The sequence below is a fragment of the Rattus norvegicus genome, chromosome 6, assembly GCF_021556685.1.
Source record: "Rattus norvegicus strain SHRSP/BbbUtx chromosome 6, alternate assembly SHRSP_T2T, whole genome shotgun sequence".
NCBI lineage: Eukaryota > Metazoa > Chordata > Mammalia > Rodentia > Muridae > Rattus > Rattus norvegicus.
Genome location: NC_141539.1, coordinates 134730029 through 134737978, shown reverse-complemented (window position 1 = coordinate 134737978; position 7950 = coordinate 134730029).

Below are 7950 nucleotides of genomic sequence, written 5' to 3'. Positions count from 1 at the left end.
AGCTGGGAGGGTGGGAGGGCTGATGCTTCCCTGACAATCTTGTAGAAGGATCTGGCTCTTAAAATGATGTGTATGTATGAGTTTGACAAAAAAGAAAAAAAAAACAACAAAAACTAAAGGAATAATGAAAAGCGCAAGGAGTGTGAGCTGGCAATTGAGATACCAACACCCCACAAAGGGGTGGGAAGCGCTCTGTGCCACCTCGGTAAAAGCAGTGGGGATGGAAATGGTGAAATGTCATGTTTTGACAAATTGGCAAAGGTTAAAAACTCTGATAATTCCCAGAGCAGCAGGCACTTTCTCAAACTGATTCTGCAAATGTAATAGGCGCAAAGTTTGCAGAGGGTAATTTGGCCTCGTGCTCGTGGCTCCTGACAGAGCCACTCGCTGTGAAAAGAACAGCAAGACACTAGACCAAGCTACAGAGGGGAGCATGCAGAGAAGGCCCCTAAAAACAATGCCACCCAGCTTTCACACCTGTCTGCAGATGGACTGCACAGGCCAATTGTTAATTATAGACACTGGCTAGACTCTTTTGTGACCATTAGAAAAAAACAACAATGATTAATTACTGAATGGCAAGGGCCAGAGTTTAGGATACACAGGCAGATGAGAAAAAAAATAGCAATGATAAGTTCAGTTAAACACACGTGCACACACACACACACACACACACGCACAAACGCAAGTGTACACAGAAGTACACTTTATAGGAATAAACGAGAAACCAAACATTACTAGCCAAACATCGGCAGTGGCCATCTTTGAGTGGTGTGACTATAAAAATTCAGCCCAACCCCCAATACCTCCCCTGCTTTCCCGTTGAACAGTAACTTTTTCTATCAATGAGAAAGCATTATTTTTTTTAAGTATCACAGGACATATATGACCTTTGAGCTTGGTATCTTTTGGAGGACAGCCCCACTTGGCTTTTGCTTTTGTGTTTCCCCATGGCCATCTCTAGTCCGGAAAAATGCAACAGGCTATCTAGCGACTCCCAATTCTCCTGCCTCAGTCTCTCAAGAGATGGAGATCACAGGTGCATACCATGACACCTGGCTTGTTTGCATCATTATTTATTTATTTATTTATTTATTTATTTACAAGTACCACAGAAGTAGGGGTCAGAGGTTAGCCAAAGCTGCAACTCAGGCAGTCAGGAAGGATCCTGGATATCGTCATCGATCAGAGATGTGGAAATGGGAGACTTGTCTGGCAATTCCTGCCTTCCACTCATAGAAGCCACTGCCAGAAGTAGCTAATGCTACTCTCCAGAAGCCAGTGTACCTGGCCTCCCCGCAGGCTGCACAAACACTCCAGCTCATCTTTCAGTGCTTACAATCTAAGCATCCACCTGACTATGTCTCTGGTCTTGCCCCAGACACACAGCATAGAGAGCAACTGAAAAAAAAAAAAAAAAAGCGGAACTTACCCAGTAAGACTGGCACTGTACCGCGGCCATTTTTCTTCATTGGAAGCTGGATCAGGTTACCAAGTCTCTAAAGGTTCTGTGTTCAAGGGACCTTCCAAGATAAAGTGGGCAAGTCACGAAACAAAACCCAGCAGTGCACGTTCCCAAACCTGTCTATGCAGCAGAACCCTGTATATTCTGAAAGAAGGGACGTTAAGAATGGGGAGCTGGGTCAGGCCCTATCCTCCAGCTGGTCCATAGCAGTGTAAAAGATGGCCCCAAGGCTAACTCAGGAAGAGGTGACAGGAGCACCAAGTGGGAATGCCGAGCCTTCCTGCACCAAGAGATCAGAGCACAACCTCGTACCTACCTGAACACAGCCTAGTTCTCAAGAAGAGAATGAAAGGAGGAAGAGCCCCAAGACAGGCCAGAGGACCTGCACTGAAAAGGCATCTAAGCAAGGGTTCCAGGTGGGCCTGGAAGGTTGGGAGGGAAGACAGTATGCACCTGAGAGGAGGCCAGAAGAAGCAAATCTCGACTCCCTCTAACACTAAAATGACGGAGAACTCCTATCACCATGGTGACCCTTTCACATATGGGAAAACTGTAGGGCAGGCCAGGCAGTTGTAAGCTTCAGATCATGTCTCAGATGGAGGGAAGAAAGAAATGGCTCCCTTTATTAAGGTCAAAGAACACTCTGGAGACAGGTGGAGGAGGGAGCTGGGCCAGAGAGGTCAGCCTGTTTCCCTCCATCTGGAGGTAGAGACTTCTTATATGAGCACACACAGGTGGGCCTTGAAGGCTCAGATGACATGGAAAAGCACCCCATCTGTCTGGGAAAATGGGGGAGCTTGTGTCTACATCCAGCAGTCTCCCAGACAGAGCGTGTCCATGCAGCACGGGGCAGGCTCACCTCAGCACCGTATACACCAGAGACTTGCAGAACAACAAAACGAAACCAATTTGTATCTCAGAGATACATTCTAGGGCTTCTCCAAGGATACACAGGGTACCTCTCTGGGTGAGGGAAGAAAACACCACACCAGATCTCCTGATCATTCCCACCCACGGGAGAGTGAGGCCTTGGGGGCACAGTTCACACTGGTCTCACCCTACACCCCACCTGGCCAGAACTCCATACCCATACATGCCCAAGCACTGCTCAGTGATTTTAGGACTGGCTAGGGGAGAACTGAGGCTTTTGCCAAAATCTTGAAAACAGAACTAAGGGAGGGGACTAGACTCTTTCCAGTACCATCAGAAAAGCAAGAGTAAACCTCAAGGTCGGCCTTGGGAGTAGTCTAAGGGCTTGGTGACAGGAGGACTCACATCCAACCTTGCGCCTCATCTTCTTTAGAAAGGGGTCACAGCACATGCACTCTCCCAACTTCCAAGTCAAACTAAGCTCTGCCCTGTGACCATGGGGTTTCAAATTTTGAAAGAGACCTTTTGCAAAATAATTGGTTCCAAGCCCCAGTCTAATTGCTCACATCCTGTCCAAAATTCATGGGGAGAGAGATTTATTTAAGTAGGGAATAAAACTCACGCCAGGCAATTTCAAGGACTAGGGTTACACATCTCGTAAAGAGGCACAGGCAAAAACAGGGTAGAGCTGGAAGAGGAGGGTGGGTAGGCCCCAGCTGTGAGCGGGGGCCATCTCTGCTTGGGAGATTCAGTACCTGAGCCAGACACATACTCTGAACTTCAGATGGACATACAACTATGTGTGTTGGCCCTTAGTCACCTGTATCTTTCCCTAGCAATTTCCACATCCAGATTTTGTACTAACTTCTGTGCTGGGCAGCAAAGGCCAGGGGCCATCAAGTCCAAGCATCTCATTCGTGGATGTCAGGGGCTGCTTAGAGGGAAGTAGGCCATGTATAACCAAAGTGGAATGTCTGAATGTGAGTCAAATCCAAGGCTAATTAAGAGCCAGAACATGGGTGATGCATCTCAGGACAAGAGGAGGGAACAGTCTTGCTGCTAGTGAGAGCGGCCATGTTAGTGATGGTGGTGATGGCGATGTGGCTATTTGTTGGTGGTGACTGTGTTTTGCTGTTGTTAGTGGTGATGATGTTGGTGATAGTCTTGGTTATGGGAGCTGTGATGATCATGGTGGTTGTATGGATAGTATCTCTGTTATTGGTGTTGATAGTGTTGGTCACAGTGGTAGGGGTGGCTGTATTAATGACTGTAGTGACAGTGCTACTGAGGGTGACAGCCTTGGTGGTAGAGGTGATGGCCATGAAGGTCGTAGTGGTGTGGTGATGGTCATTCTCTTGGAGGTTGATTGTGGTAGTGATTATGGTGTAGGTGATGATGGTGGTGGTGGTGATGGTAGAGGAGTAATGCCAAGAGAAACTATGGCTTCTTTGATGTTGTTGAGTGCTGTAAGATTGGATGCTCTGCTTAGCAAAAAATTCTGGGCAATGAGGGGGAAGTTAACTCTCATCTCCTCTATGTATGTATCATACTTAAAGCAAAGCCTTAGAGTCAAGCCGGTAGTTCTGACTGCTTACCAAGCACACGGTCACACTCACAAACACAGTCTGAGTTCTTTTCCTAGAGGTCTAGAGCATGCCCAGATGGCAAACAACAGAATGACAGAAATCAAAACTTGAGAGTCAGGAAGGGAGAAATTACCTGAGTTGGTGGGAAGAGGGTTAACGGTGGGAACTGAGACGAATCCTCACGGCTGAACGGTGTCTTATGTGATCACTCAGTCTGAAGGGAAGGTGCAGAATGGGCAATGAGGGCTAGAGTCCATGGCCAGGGACCACCAAGGAAAGGAAGGAAGAACAGCCAGTGTTAGGCATATGGTGTTGCTATATATTTACACTATGTGAAGAGAAAGGGGGAAGCAAGGGAAAAGGGAAGAAGGAAGGAGAGAGAGGGGAGAAAAGGAAAGAACCATGGATGGTGGGTCTTAGGCGAATACCCCCTATAGATAAAGTGCTGACAATGGACTTTTTAAACTGTCTGTTGTCTGATAGGAGGGCATGTTGTGCTTTTGTGGACAGGCTTGCCTCATATGCTATCCCTCTTAGAACTTGGTTTGCCTCTCTGGTCTTCTAGGTATTACCACAGTTTCAATAAGGCAAAACTGAAATGATCCAATAAATATAACTATGATGGGTGGAGAGGGGACAGAACAGTACTTTTTAATATTTTAAGGGTATTTCCTCTCCCAGATGCCATACTACACACAGGAAAACCACGGCTATCCTCCAATGATCTCCTGTGGAATGCACAGATCCTTCTGGAAGGCAGCATTGTCCTGTCACTGAGGCATACCGTGGGCCGGTGCTTCTCATTCAACTCCAAGTCCCACGGTTAGAAGTGAGAGGGATTTGGTTTGCTTGGAAAGACAAGGCACGCGCCCACTCAGCAGAGGCATAAAAACAAGCCTTGGTTATTTCTGATCTCCCGTGTTGGCAGAGGCTAGGAGAGCTTTCGGGAAGATCCAGGGCTTCCATTTCACCATGCCAAGCCAGAGTTACCCAAGGATGGGCCAGTGTCCCAGGCAGTAAGAACTGCCAGTATCCTGTCTCATTATCTGGCACAGGAAGCCTGGCCCTGACAAGAATCTGGTCTTGCAGGGAGGATGTCACAAAGCATCTGACACCTAGCACACTCCTCCAAAGAGCGGCTACCAGGCCATACCGGTTCCACAAAAGCACATGTATTTTTAGTCATCTGCTCACTCATTCAGTAATAATTTACTGGGCGCCTACCAGGCTTAAGGCTGGGCAGGGGCTAAGGATAGAGAGAAGTATTTGACCCAGTTCCTGGCCCTTGAGGCTCTTTAGTTTAGTGCTGACATGTAAACAAACGCCCATGATAGGGAAAGTAGGGCGCTTTGGCTCAAGTATTTACAACTGGTGCGGAGCTGGGCGTGGCCACTCTCCTTGGAACAGAGGAGAAGCTGTGAGTTCATTCACTGCCTCACGCCCAGACAGCTGACTCATTCATGCATCAACTCATTCACTAGTTCAGCCACTCGTTCGACAGAGCACAACTTACTCTTTAATTGCATGCTTGCTGACAGATTTGCTCCCTAACCAATTCCTTTACTCATTAACTATGCTATGGTCATCCATCCGTCCATAGGCCTTTCATTCACTTATTCATTTAGCATTCTGTTCAGTTACACGTTTAGTATGCAGTTGTAATAGTGATTTTTTTCCTTTCACTGATTCATTCCATCACACATCCTTGAGGCCACTCACTTACTCACTCATTCATTTGGACCAACAGTGTCTCCTTTCACTAATGGACCCAGACACTGACTCACTACTTCCTTTATTCCTTCTTTAGAAATGAAGATCTACTTATTCGTCCATTCATAAACACATTAGGGAATTCAGACTGACTGAGTACACATTCACTCTCCTAGGCTGACCCACTGGTACGCTTGTCTTCCATTCATCCATCCATCCATCCATCCATCCATCCATCCATCCATCCATCCACCCACTCACCCACTCACTCACCCACCCACCCACTCACTCACAGGCTTTTCTTTCATTGCTCCCTTCTGCCACGCTGGCCCGCTTATGCACGCATCCCCTAACAGACTCGCCATGGACTCATTTGCTTTGTAACTTAGTCATTAGTTAGTGTTTTATTATCCTCGGTTGGCACAGACCTCCATGTTTTCATGACTTCATACCTTTTTTTGTCCCCCCTCAAGGGATCTTTACTTCAGGCATTATTCCGTTTATTCCTTCTTTTGGTCATCGTTCATTCCCTGACTCACTCAAACATCGCATGTGCTTCTGGCAGTGAGTTGAAGTTGTGAAAGACCTCACAGCATCGTAATGCCCCTCCTCATAAAGCATCCCAAACTTAAAAGTGAGCAGAGAATGCCAACTCCTTATTTCTAGGCCACACATGCACTTGTCCTGTTACAGTGTTTGTAAATTGGGATTATCTAATCCCAGAGTTTCGGGGTCGGGCTCCTATATGAACTCCGTATTTGACACAAGGTCTGACAAGGATGAAAAGCAACAGCTATTGGCAGTTTTACCATTCTCAGAGACTGAGCGCCAGGAAATAATACTCGGGGAGTATTTGAGCCTACTAATCAACCTGCAAACAAGAATTTGTGCTGGAGATAGACAACGATAGGTCACGTAAGTGCCACGAGAGAATAGAAATGCACCTTATTAGTTCATACAAAGTGGCCTTGTGCCCCATGTTCCATAAAAACAAAGACAGGAGGGACTAAATTCCCTCTGTAGACATCACTGACTAAGAACCGTAATCATACTACTTTCCACAAAACATGTAAATTATCGACCCACACCTGGTCTGTCTCAAATTTACTTTTTAAAAGATTGGTTTACTAAATAATGATGATAACTATGGTTTCAGGAACTCATCAAAGTACAAAATAAATGAAAAAGAATGAGTATTGAAGGTGGTTTTGGGGAGGGTTCTTTATACACAAATGCAACCAATTAAATCTTTTTGGTTAAATGGGTTTAAGAGAAAAAAAAAAACAGTCGATCATAAATCTTAATTTTCATGGCCAGTGTTCTCAATGGGGATAATCTCCATCATTTAACATTTCTGGGCACGGATTTTTTTTTCCTGATTAATTTAGTCACTCATTTTCAAAAATTAAATCAACAGAAAAGATTCTGCAGCCAAACACAACAGGGGGAGTTGGTTTTCTCCATTTTGCTAGAGACTGCATTAGTGGAGCACACTTCATGACCCCATTAAAACCAATCTTCCTTTTTATGACAACTCCAGGATGGGTGCTATGTGGACCCTTTCTTCTATGTCCCTTTCTTATCATGAACATAGTCTTTGCCTCACTTAGCGTGTGTCTGTGATCTCAGTTTCAGAATGTAGTGCAAACCCACTGTGTGTAGGCCTCATGTATGCAGACTGACTGACTTTGGCTTCCCTGGACCCCCTGAGCACTAGGATATGTGTAGTTGTCTTTGACTATATGACACATAATGTCAATTTTAAATAGACAGTGATCTCTGTAACAAAAAAACAGGCAGGAAACACGGTCTCTTACTTACTGAGATCTCTACTGCCAGGGCCATACAGTCAGTGTTGCGACCTTCATCTTGAAGTAGCGATGATGAGAGGAGAAGGTGTGCATCCACTCTACTGAGTACAAAGTAATATCGAGAAAAAGGAGTCAGCCTCAGCGCCCATTTACAAGCTGAGCTCATTCGTTTAATTAACCCTCATCTGTTTGCTTAACTTTTTTCCATAATGAATTAAATATTAAGGAATCCTTAGCATTTCTACCCAAATGGACTAAGACATTTCAGAACTGAATTAATAATTCTTGCCTTAAAATTGGTCCACATACTGGGCTCATTTTTCTTCCTTATGCATATATTTATTGACTGAGACATTTATTCAGTCTCTGAGCAAAATCAACGTCTATGAACTCCACGGGTAGGTTTTTCAACTTTCCCGGAGTTATTGTCACCACGGATGCTCACTGAATCTTTCATGCGACGGACCTCAGCTGTTTAACGTGATCATGGATTCCCCCTCAGATGCAT